Here is an 11513-nt window from a genome sequence, read left to right as displayed (position 1 = left end):
CAGATTAAAATTTTATACAGAATAAAAGATATGGACAAATTAGTAAGACGGTGTCAGTTTTGGATAGAGTTTGACATTTTATTCATATCTTTTTCGTTATAGCTCGAAATTGATATTATAATATATCATTGGAAATATAATTTTAAGGGCTATCCAACCATATAAAATTTGGATTAAAACTATGAGGCACGAAAATAATATCTGTCTATCTTTGAATGTCTTTCAATTCGGATAGAATTAGGACTTTTAAAAAAAGGAGTTTTATTCAATTTCAAATTCTTTAATCTTATCTTTTAAAAAAGGATAATTAAGATCTTTTAGAAACTTATAGAAGCTTCTAATTAATCCTAATTGGTTTAGGAATGGGATTAAATAATTTGGACCCTCCACATGATCATTAGGTCGTAGGTAAGGTGGGCTTAGGTTCGGTTTTGGACTCAGTTTAATATTTTGGTAATAACTTATTCGTTATAACTCGGATTTGGGCTTATAATATATCGTTGGAAATCTCTTTTCAAGCCCCATCCAACTATTTAATCATTGAACCCAGATAATGGACCAAAATAAACTGGATTAAACGTTTTATAAAAAGGACACGAAATGAATGATTTTAAAGGACACGAAATGAATTATTTTTGGTTTAAAGGCACGAAAAGAGGAAAATAAGTTATGGTTTGGGGAAATAGGCTAGGAATTGGGTTGGTTTATGAAATGGAAATATGGATTTAATCACTCCAAGATTAAATACTCAACCCGACCAATAATGGCGGTGAAAGGTTGTTCATCATCGGGTTTGGTTTTGGGGAGACATTTTTAGGTGTCTACAGGAGGTCATCGAGTCCGATTTAAAATTCTACAAAGGCTGGGGTGGTCGACGGGGTGGAATCGAGGAACGGCGAGTTCAGTGGCTCACCTGGGTTTTCGCTGGGGAAGGAGTGAGGGTGAGGGTTGGGGTGGTTCCGAGGAAGGAGTAACGCCGAAGGTTTTCGTGGATGGCCGGAGCAGCGTGGCTGGCCGGAGCAACGTGGCTCGCCGGTGCCGCGTGGGTGGGGTTGGGGTTGGCTTGGGTGGTTGATGGTTTTTAAATATTAATTTTTTATTTTACTTTATTTAAAAAAGATTTATTTTATTTTTATTTTTTGACCAATTACAAGCTGCCACGTGTATGGTAACTTGTTATAACAAGTTAAATGACCGGTTGGGACCATTTATAGCGGGGTGGGTATAAAGGTGGAATTATTTAAAAATAATCCAAAGGTGGGATTATTTTTAGCGAACGGCCTAAAGGTGGGATTATTCTGGGCAATTTTTCCTAAATTATTTACTTTAAATTTATTTTATTAAAGCAATGAAAACCGAAGAATTAATTTTCCAGAAATTTTTTCGAGTACGGAAGTCGAAAATTTTCCGAAAAACACCGAAATATTCCCAGACATTTTTCCCGTAAATTGGCGCCACAATTCTGCGACTGGCGCCAGTTGCGGCAGTCTGGCGTCAAGCGACGGATGCCGTCGTCTGGCGCTTGAATTTTTTCTGTGACGCCGATGTTTCGTCGATCTTCTGTTGATTTTTTTATTAAGTGTGGGATGCGAGGTTTGAAAAAAATAAAGTGGCCGCACCCGTAAAGGGTTGCCTACGTATCCTTTCTTAAGGAATCAGGCTAAACGTAGCTCTCTTGAGTATCCTACTCAAGTAATTATGAGTAGTATTTCTTAAGTTGGTCAAGATTTGTCATGTTCGAAAACTCATTGCCATCCATGTCAGTTAATTTTGCTGCACCTCCTGACAAGATTGTTTTGACAATGTAGGGTCCAGACCAATTAGGTCTGAATTTTCCCCTTGGATCTAAAACATTTTTCCTTAATGTTTTTAACACCAAGTCTCCTACTTTGATGTTTCGTATCTTGAACTTCTTATTAAAATGCCTAGCCATACGAGTTTGGTAACATTGAGTGTGATGTAGAGCTTCTAGTCATTTTTCATCGAGTAGAATTAGATCTTCCACTAGTGGAAAAAATCTCATTCGTAACAAGCTATTTGTAACGGGCAAAGCTTTGCCCGTTACTATTATTTATTCGTAACGGGCAAAATAGTGTCCGTTACGAATACTTATTTATTCGTAACGGGCAAAATAGTGTCCGTTACGAATACTTATTTATTCGTAACGGGCAAAATAGTGTCCGTTACGAATACTTATTTATTTGTAACGGGCGAAAAGTGTCCGTTACGAATACGTATGTATTTGTAATGGACAAATTAGTGCCCGTTACAAATAAATAAGTATTTGTAACTGACACCATTTTGCCCGTTACGAATACTATATTACACGTAACCTGGCCCAACTGATAGAGAAGCCCATTACTTGGCTTTTTAGGGTTTCACCTAATAGCCGTCATTTCTCCTTTCCTCCTCTCTCTCTCTCCTCTCATCTCCTCCCCGCCATTCTCCTCTCCTCCTCTTTCTCTCCTCCCGGTCCTTCTCTCTTCTCCTCCATCAATTTTAGAGAAAAAAACTACTGCGCTTTCGTTGTCGTTGTCAATGTCGAATTTGAATTGCGAGTTGTCTTCAATTTTACAGCCTCCATTTTTGAACTACTGCGCTTGTGTTGTGGTTGTCAATGTTGCCGTTCTTGACTACTCTTCCGGCGAAGTCCGATGACTTGCCTTCTGAATGGGATAGAGTTTACTCCGATTGATCCTGGTGTTGTTCTACTTGGTATCGCTTTTGTTCCCGATGACCCTAATCACGGTACTCGCTTTCTATTTTTATTTTGCTGATTTTTTATTTTAATTAGTTTTTGAATCATCTTATTTTTCTACTGTTTGTGGTTTAATTTTCGTTTCAATTAATTTTTTTTGGCATTTGTATTTGATTCATTTTTGGCATTTGGGGTGACATTGGGTAGTTTTGGGCATTATGTATGAAAACACGGATGATACTGCATTTCCATGGATATAAGGATGTCATTTATTATCATGTTAAATACTCTAATTCATTCCCATAACCAATTTCTATTTTCTATTTTTTTTTCTGGGTTTTTTTATGTAATTTTTGTAGATCTATGCTTGTTTTTTTAAAATTTGAGGAATTTAACTTGTTGGGTTTTTTTTTCAAATCACTTTAATTGTCTTTTGGTTGTGTTATTTGATATGATTTTCTTGAGATTAGTTGATGGGATTTCTGGGTTTTTGAATTTGGTTCTGAAATTCGGTATTTGGGATTTTTTGGAGGTGGGGGTTGTGTTAATTGTCATTAGTTGTTCCGTTTGAATTGATGTTATGATTTTGGGTATGAACTATTGTAATTCTTGTTGGATGTATTTTGTTTTGGGGCAAGTGTTGTGGTAGAAATAATGCTTGTTCTTTGTGTTTTCACTTCCTTTGTTATTCTCACATGTTATTTATTTAAAAATCTGTGATTTCTACTGAGTGAAAATCTGAGTTTGCTGAAGGAGTACTGTCAGTCAATGCAATCTGTGCATGGTAAGGCCCAAAAGAGTGATTTTGATTTGTAGTTAGAGGAGCCTATCTTGTCATGTGTGGGGAATTTCAGCGTGTTGCACTGGTGGAAAGACAACGGCTGTAAGTATCCTCAACTATCAAGGATGGCTCGCGACTTCCTGGCTATTCCTCAAGCTAGAGCCCTCTGGCTTTAATTGTTGTCACTGTTCTTTTGGTGTGTCTTGTTCTTGTGACCACTAATTGAATGGCATTTCATTATAGAAGAGCGTATTGATGAAGCAGCTGATCACAGTTACGATCAGAGTAGGAATGAATCACCATCAACATCTTCATGCATGCCATAGTTTAATTTAGTACAAAATGATTCTCGTTTATAGATATCGGAAATAATACGTATTCATGATTCTTATTATCGCCCCTAATGCCCTTATTAAATGAAGTATTGAAGGATTTTTTGTTGATACATATTAGTATAAATCTATATAGAAGATTGCCATCAGGTTAAGGCTAAGGAGAAAAGGTTAGAGATGTGTCTTAGGAGATACTGGCAGACTTTAGTACAAAAGTAGAAGGTAAAAAACAAATGACACAGATAATAATAAGCATCAAGAATTCAAGCAGCAGTCGAGCAATCAAGCTGACTGTGTATGTTATAGAGGATTTTGACTCATTTTATCTTTGACTAAAAGTCTGATGTGTGTAAACACTTGTATAGATTAATGACAAAATTAATGGAAAGCTTCTTTAAACAAAAAAATTCTGAGTGAGAAAGTTGAAGACAAGTGTACAACTTTGCTATAACTAAATTTTATGGATGTAAGCTAAAATAAAATGTGTTTGCATTGCCTCTTTATTTAGTGTGTTTTAGAATGATTTTATAGAAATGATTTCAAATTAGCTATTTAGTACCATTAGTGTATAATAGCCAAAATCACTCAACTAACTGACCTGTAAATTACAGTGGCAAAACTCTTTGATCACGCTGTAAAATGCTTTTGTATGTTCGAACCCTCTCACCTCACTGTCCTAGGTTTGATGCTTGTTAAAGACATTGGAGATTATGATAATAATTACAAGGAATGTAATTTATCTTGTTAATCCGTGTTAATTCTGAACTGGAAGGTATAACTTACTACATATTATGATATATTTCTGCTGCAGGCATGTGTTAGAGGGAAGATAGACTCAAACGGTTGTGTACTGGTTTTCTTGAGGAGAGACTCAATCTGGGTCTAACCTTTTTACTTTCTGCAGAGGTGAGATCTCAAATTTAAATGCCAGATCATCACATGTTAGGTCTGCATCCTTGCTAAATCTGTTTTTGGTTGAAACCTCCTATTTGATGTCAACTTCAGAATGGTTTGGATAACTTAGTGTCATTGTTATCTGTGTGGTCTTGAATTACAAGGAAATACTGCTGCTGCTTTGAACTTTTTACCTCTCCATCGGAATTAATTATTTTCCCACCCCCTCATGATTAAGGGTTCACCAAAACTTCACTAATATACTCTTCATAATAATTTCCTCCCTAATTTGAATAGTACTTGCAGTATGTTTGGAAGTATAACCGTAATCTGTTATACTCCAGGAAATGTGTGATTTTTTCTGGAATTCAAAACAGTTTATAATACATCTGTTCCTAATTGTTTGGTCACTTGTACCTTATTCCTATTTTGGCATTTTTTTCTTCCTATCTTACCCACTTGCAACACTCTCCTATATTTTGACACAACTACTTTCAGCATTTTGTTTTCTACTTTTTCTTATCATAGGCTTCAACTCTTACATTGATGACTGTTCTTGTTGATCAGCATTTCATCTGGAGGCTTTAAGGGTGGATCGCAACAATACTCGGATAACTCACTTAGTATCAAGGGCTTATATAACTTCTACGAGTCAGGTATTGAATAAAATTTACACCTGTCTAAATCTTTTCAGATCCTTTGGCTACAAGTACTTGCAAGGAAGTAGAAATCCTGTTCACTTTGATACCTCTGTATTTTTTTACAGCACAAACAAAGTAATAACTCATCAGTCATGTTTTCAGGACTTGAAATACGGTCTACTTTACTTCCGACGTTGCAAAAGGTATGGTCTAAGCATGGAAAATTGATAGAAAATATGAACATACGTAAGAGCTGAGCTTGGAATTTTTTTAAATGAACTTTGTTTGTCTTCCAGTCTTCTGCTGTTTGCCGAAACCTTGACATGGAATTGAGAGTTCAAGTTTGTGTTTAGTTTTAAATAATCATCAGCTTTAATAGAATTCTAGCTTCATATGATAAGGCCTTATCATTTTGTTGTTCAAAGTGTTGTGCCGAGTTAAAATTATTGCCGCTCATATTAAGTTTTTCACTGACATTATATAGGAGGTCTAGATGGAAGTAAATTTTCTTATAAGGTTAAGGCCGTTTTGAATCATTTATCCCCCGATTATTCTCTCTATTACCTATGCTTTGCTGGAAATTTAATCGTTTTAAGTGTTTACGTTTGACAAAATAGTGATACGTTGAGTAATTCAACTCTTATATTATTCCTCTTTAATAATATAAGAGTTGAATTACTCAACTGGCCATGAATGGTTGATTGGTTCAATTGATGCATATGTGTTTGTTGTAGTTGCGTTGAATACTTGAGTTGTCTTAGAAGCTCTCTCTATCTCACACTCTCATTCTTTCTTTATCTTTAATCTCTATTCTTTCTTAAAGAAATCTGGGTATATTCAAGCAAAACAAGTAACTTTCTTTGTCTCTCAATGGGCAAAGTTCATCCTTTTTTGTGTTATTGATTTGGTGTTATCTGTTTTTGATTTTTTTTTTTTCATTGATTGGATTAGGTGAGAAGGAAAAAATTAAAGATTGGGGACTTTCCTATGCTGTTGCTGCTGCTACTTATGGTTGCTGCTGCTCTGCTGTTACTGTTGCACTAGGAAGCTGTTAAGCTATAATATTATTTACATTTTTTTTAATCATTAACCTTTTACAATATTATGAGTTTGTAAGCAGTTTTTAATTGTAAAATAAATTTAGTGTGTACGACATGATTGATAATATATATTTGTGCCATGAAAACAAATATTTGGATTTGGATCTCACAGTACTTATTTATAACGGGCATTTCATGTGCCCGTTATTTTTTTTAATTGGATCTCACAGTATTTGTAACGGGCAAAACCTGCCCGTTACAAATAACCCCGTTATTCGTAACGGGCAAAATGTAACGGGTGTTTGAAATGCCCGCTTATTCGTAACGGACAGTGCCCGTTACGAATAACAATGGCCATCCGTAACGGCCGCATACGTAACGGACGCTGCCCGTTACGGATGGGCCCTTTTTGCCCGTTACGGATGGCCTTTTTTCCACTAGTGTTCATATCTTGCCCTAGTCCATTCAACTTCATTGAGTTTGCTCTCTAATGCGATGCATAGAGATGGAATCTCTAGCTCCACAGGTTGTACGACATCCATTCCATAAACCAAGGAAAATGGCGCATTTCCTGTTGATGTGCGAATTGACGTGCGGTAACCCCACAATGTGAAGTGAAGTTTGTCAGGCCAATCCTTGTAATTTTCCGTCATTTTCTCGATGATAGTCTTTAGATTATTATTAGCTGCTTCGACTGCTCCATTTGCCTGAGGTCTATAAGGGGAAGACCGATGATGTTGAATGCCATATTTTTATAGCAATTCTTCACATTCGGCTTGAAAGTGAGTTCCATTGTCACTTATCATTTCATGTAGGACTCCGTATCGACAAATAATATTTCGATAAAGAGTGCTACATGTTTTGCGGTGAGTTTAGCGTATGATTGTGCTTCGACCCACTTTGTGAAGTAATCAATTGCCACTAGGATATATTCGTGACCTCCTGTTCCCGGGGGAGTGATTTTGCCGATGATGTTAATTCCCCATGTAGAGAACGACCATGGCGACGTGTAGGTGTAGAGCAAGGATGGAGGAATGTGTTGTAAATTGGCATAGATTTGGCACTTAGGGCATCCTTTTACGTATTGATGGCAATCCCTATTCATTGTAGTCCAATAGTATCCTTCTCGCATTATCTTTTGGACTAACATTTTGCCATTTACGTGAGTTCTACAAATTCCTTCGTGGACTATCCTCATTGCTCTTTGGGCATCTTTTTTTCCTACACATAAGAGAGCTCGACCCTTAGGTACCCTTTTATGTAGCTCGTTGTCTATGAGTACGTATTGGGAAGCCAAGAGTCTTAATGCTCATTTTGCTCTTTTGTCAGCATGGGGAGGGTATTCTCCTTTGGTGACATAATTGAGTTTGGTGACATAATTGAGTTTGGTGACATAATTGATTATATCCGTATACCACGGTTCTTCTTCTTCTTCTTCTTCTTCTTCTTCTTCTTCTTCTTCTTCTTCTTCTTCTTCTTCTTCTTCATCTTTTTCTTCTTCTTCTTCTTCGTCTTGGATTACTTCATCATCTTCTATAGCTTGAATATATGCTGGTTTGTGCCTTTTTTCTATAGTTAGAGGCATTTGCTCGATTTCTGTAGGAATCTTAACCATTGAGGCTAGTCTTGCCAAGGCATCAGCAAATTGATTCTCTTCTCTAGGTAGATATGTGTATTCTACCTTATCTAACTGATTAGTAAGGGTTTCCTGATAGGTTTGGTAAGGGGCTAGACTTTCGCTCCTTACTTTCCATCTTTTGGAGATTTGATTGAAAATTAATGAAGAGTCTCCGAATATTCGTAACCTTTTTACTCCCAATGCCAAAGCTGTTTCAAGGCCTACCACACATGCTTCGTATTCAACAGCGTTGTTGGTAACGTCGAAATCAAGCTTTATGGAGATTGGAACATGTTCTGCTTTAGGTGATACTAGCAGTACTCCAACGCCATATCCCTTTTGGTTTGAGGCTTCGTTGAAGTACAAGGTCCAGGTATCATCTTCAATGACCATTAAGTCTTCATCTGGAAATTCATTGTCTTGTATCGGCGTCGAGTCTTCTATTGGAAAGTCTGCTAGAAAATCTGACACCACATATCCTTTGATAGCTTTTTGTGGCATAAACCTTACATCAAACTGAGCTAAATTGACTATCCATCTCGATATGCGCCCATTGAGTGTAGATTTCTCGAATAGATACTTGAGTGGTTCTAATCAGGAGACTACGAAGACGGTATGCACTAGCATGTAATGTCTTAACTTGGTTGTGGCCCACACCAAGGCGAGGCACAATTTCTCAAGTGGTGTATAACGTGCTTCATATTCGAGCATTTTCTTGCTTAGATAGTAGATCGCATTTTCTTTGCCTTCTACTTCTTGTGCTAGCATAGCTCCCATTGTCTCTTTGGTAACTGTTAAATATAGCCTAAGAGGTATTCCCGTAAGTGTTGGTGCTAATACGGGAGGATTTGAGAGATAGGCTTTGATCTTTTCAAAGGCTTTTTGACACTCATCATCCCATATTACTGGTACATTTTTCTTAAGCTTTTTAAAGGTTGGTTCAGATATTGTCGTCAATTTTGATATGAACCTGCTTATGTATTGCAACCGGCCAATAAATCCTCGAATCTGTTTCTTGGTTTTGGGCGGTGGCATTGACATGATTGCTTTGATCTTGGTTGGGTCTATCTCTATTCCTCTAGAGCTTATGACATAACCCAAAAGCTTGCCTGAGGTGACTCCAAAAGCACACTTAGATGGGTTCAACCTCATATTGTATCTTCTTAGCCTTTCGAAAAATTTTCTTAAGGCTACTTGATGGCCTGGGCGATATTTTGATTTTACAATCATGTCGTCCACATATACTTCGACCTCTTTATGCACCATGTCATGGAGTAAGGCATTCGCTGCACGTTGGTAAGTAGCACCCGCGTTTTTCAACCCGAATGGCATTACCGTGTAGCAGTAAGTGCCCCATAGTGTTATGAAGGTTGTTTTCTCCATGTCTTCTTCTGCCATGAGAATCTGATTGTAGCCTGCATATCCATCCATGAATGAGAGAAGTGCGTGAGTTGCTGTGTTATCCACCAAAATATCGATGTGTGGTAAAGGGAAGTCGTCCTTTGGACTTGCCTTATTTAGATCTCGATAGTCGACACACATTCTCACCCTTCCATCCTTTTTCGGAACTGGGACGACGTTGGCGACCCATTTGGGGTATTTGGATATCTTGATGAAACCTGCAGTTATTTGTTTTTGAACTTCTTCTTTTATTTTAAGAGCTACGTCGGGTTTCATTCGACGTAACTTTTGTTTTACAGGTTTCATTCCCGGAATTAGTGGTATAGTTTGTTGAGCTATTTCTCTCTTAATGCCTGGCATATCTTCGTATGACCAAGCAAATACATCGATGAATTCTTTAAGCAAGTTACTTAAATAAGTTCTTTCTTGTTCATTAAGTGTTAGTCCGATTTTAACTTCTCTTTTATTGGTTGAATCATTTGAGATATCAACCGTCTCAGTTTCTTCAATTATCGGTGTCCTCTTTTAGAGTGTTTCCATTTCTTTAATAAGTTCTTTGTCTTTTTCATTGTTAGCTAAGCAATGCTCGTCATCTTGGGTTAAAGAAGAACATAAGGAGTAAGGAGAAGAAGTCATATTATTATATTATGAGATCATTACATCGAAGAGTGATATGTCCTCAAGGACTTGATCACTAACTATTCTAGGAGAAGGGATAGAAGAAGGAGGTGCTACAAATAAAGACCTAGATGACTCTAAAAGGAGAGACTATGACTCTGACTCTGACTCTGACTCAGACGACTCTTCGAACATCGGTCCTTGCCCTGTCGTGATGGAGATCTTCCTTCCACTTGGAGTAGTCACCTTGACGGTCTTGCGCCACCCTTGTAGTGATCCTTCCGCTGGAGTGATTAGCTTTGAGGGATCAAAGTTTTCACTTTGTAGGACTATCTGAATGAGCGAGGAATTATCCCCTTTGTATGTCGGCTCATCCTTTTCTCGCCCAAATAATAATCCCGTGACATTAAAGTCAAAGCATGGGGGTGCTTTCTCCTTATGGACAGGAGTTGGGATTTCATCTATGAAATAGCAATCTAAGAAAAATTCGAATCCCGGTTGCCTTATGCCGTTTACGACAAATGGTTCGGGAAATTCGTAGCATGGATAGTCCTCTCCTTCTTTTATGAATTGACCATTAAGGGTAAGAGGGTACTGATCCATTGGGATTGCTTTCTTTTGAATGCGAGCGTCCTTATGCGCCTTCGACTTCTCCTGGGCTCGCTTAAGATCTTTCCGAGTCGGTTCGAAACTAAGTCCGAAAGTATCTAATTTAGGGAGGCCAGGTGATTCCATCGGTTTTAATATTCCTTTCTTCTTTCCTAGAATTATCCCAGGAAAATGTCTTTGCTTTTTCAGAATAGCATTCACGATCATGTTAGAATGGGGGTCGTAAGAAAGAGGGGTCCTTTCATCCTCCTAGATTAAGGAGACCTCTTCATTAAAGCCCCATAAATCTTCATCATCTTCATCGTGCTCCACATTAATTATTGGATTCTCTATAGACTTAATTCTCATAGGCGAAGCATCGATGGTAATAGGAATTCCTCCAACTATAGCTTTTACTTGTTGGTGGAGAGATGAGGGGACGACCTTTAGGTCATGAAGCCAAGGGCGTCCCAACAATAGATAGAATGAAGCTTTAATATCTACTACTTGGAAAGTAGTAGCATGTTCTATCGCTCCCGTCGTTACATTCATGGTAATTTTACCAAGAGCTTGACGACGAGTGTTGTCATAGGCTCTTATTCCTTGCGTTGACGGGGTTAAATCTTCATCCCTTATGCCTAGCATCCTCGCAGTTCTAAGTGGACAGACATTAATGGCTGATCCTTACCCTAAAGAGCCAAAACACTACTAATTATGACCATGGGACGGGGGTAAAACACTATATAAATTGGACATATCAATTTGTTTTAGGGATGTTTAAGTACGATTTTTGTACGTAATTTTGATTATCTTCTCTTTTAGACTTTCTCTCTCTACTTAGAATATTTTCTCTCTCCTAAATTCTCTCAACTTTGTTCTTAATCCCATTCCTTAATCCAGAT

General features: G+C 37.6%; 1 long non-coding RNA gene across 2 annotated transcripts; it reads left to right on the top strand.

The window, feature by feature from the left end:
* The first annotated feature begins 2374 nt into the window (after positions 1-2374).
* Positions 2375-6289, top strand: LOC145641890 (uncharacterized). Of its 2 annotated transcripts, none has more exons than XR_014115583.1 (3): positions 2375-3581; positions 4623-4717; positions 5273-6289. It is a non-coding gene; the product is annotated as an uncharacterized LOC145641890 (long non-coding RNA). The 2 variants fall into 2 exon arrangements; XR_014115582.1 differs by having other exon boundaries at positions 2377-2748.
* The last annotated feature ends 5224 nt before the right edge of the window (positions 6290-11513 follow it).

Source organism: Chenopodium album, chromosome 8 (genome assembly GCF_948465745.1).
Source record: "Chenopodium album chromosome 8, dcCheAlbu1.1, whole genome shotgun sequence".
In the NCBI taxonomy this organism is placed as follows: domain Eukaryota; kingdom Viridiplantae; phylum Streptophyta; class Magnoliopsida; order Caryophyllales; family Amaranthaceae; genus Chenopodium; species Chenopodium album.
The sequence above is the reverse complement of the archived record's forward strand: the minus strand, read 5'-3'. Positions and strand labels throughout refer to the sequence as shown.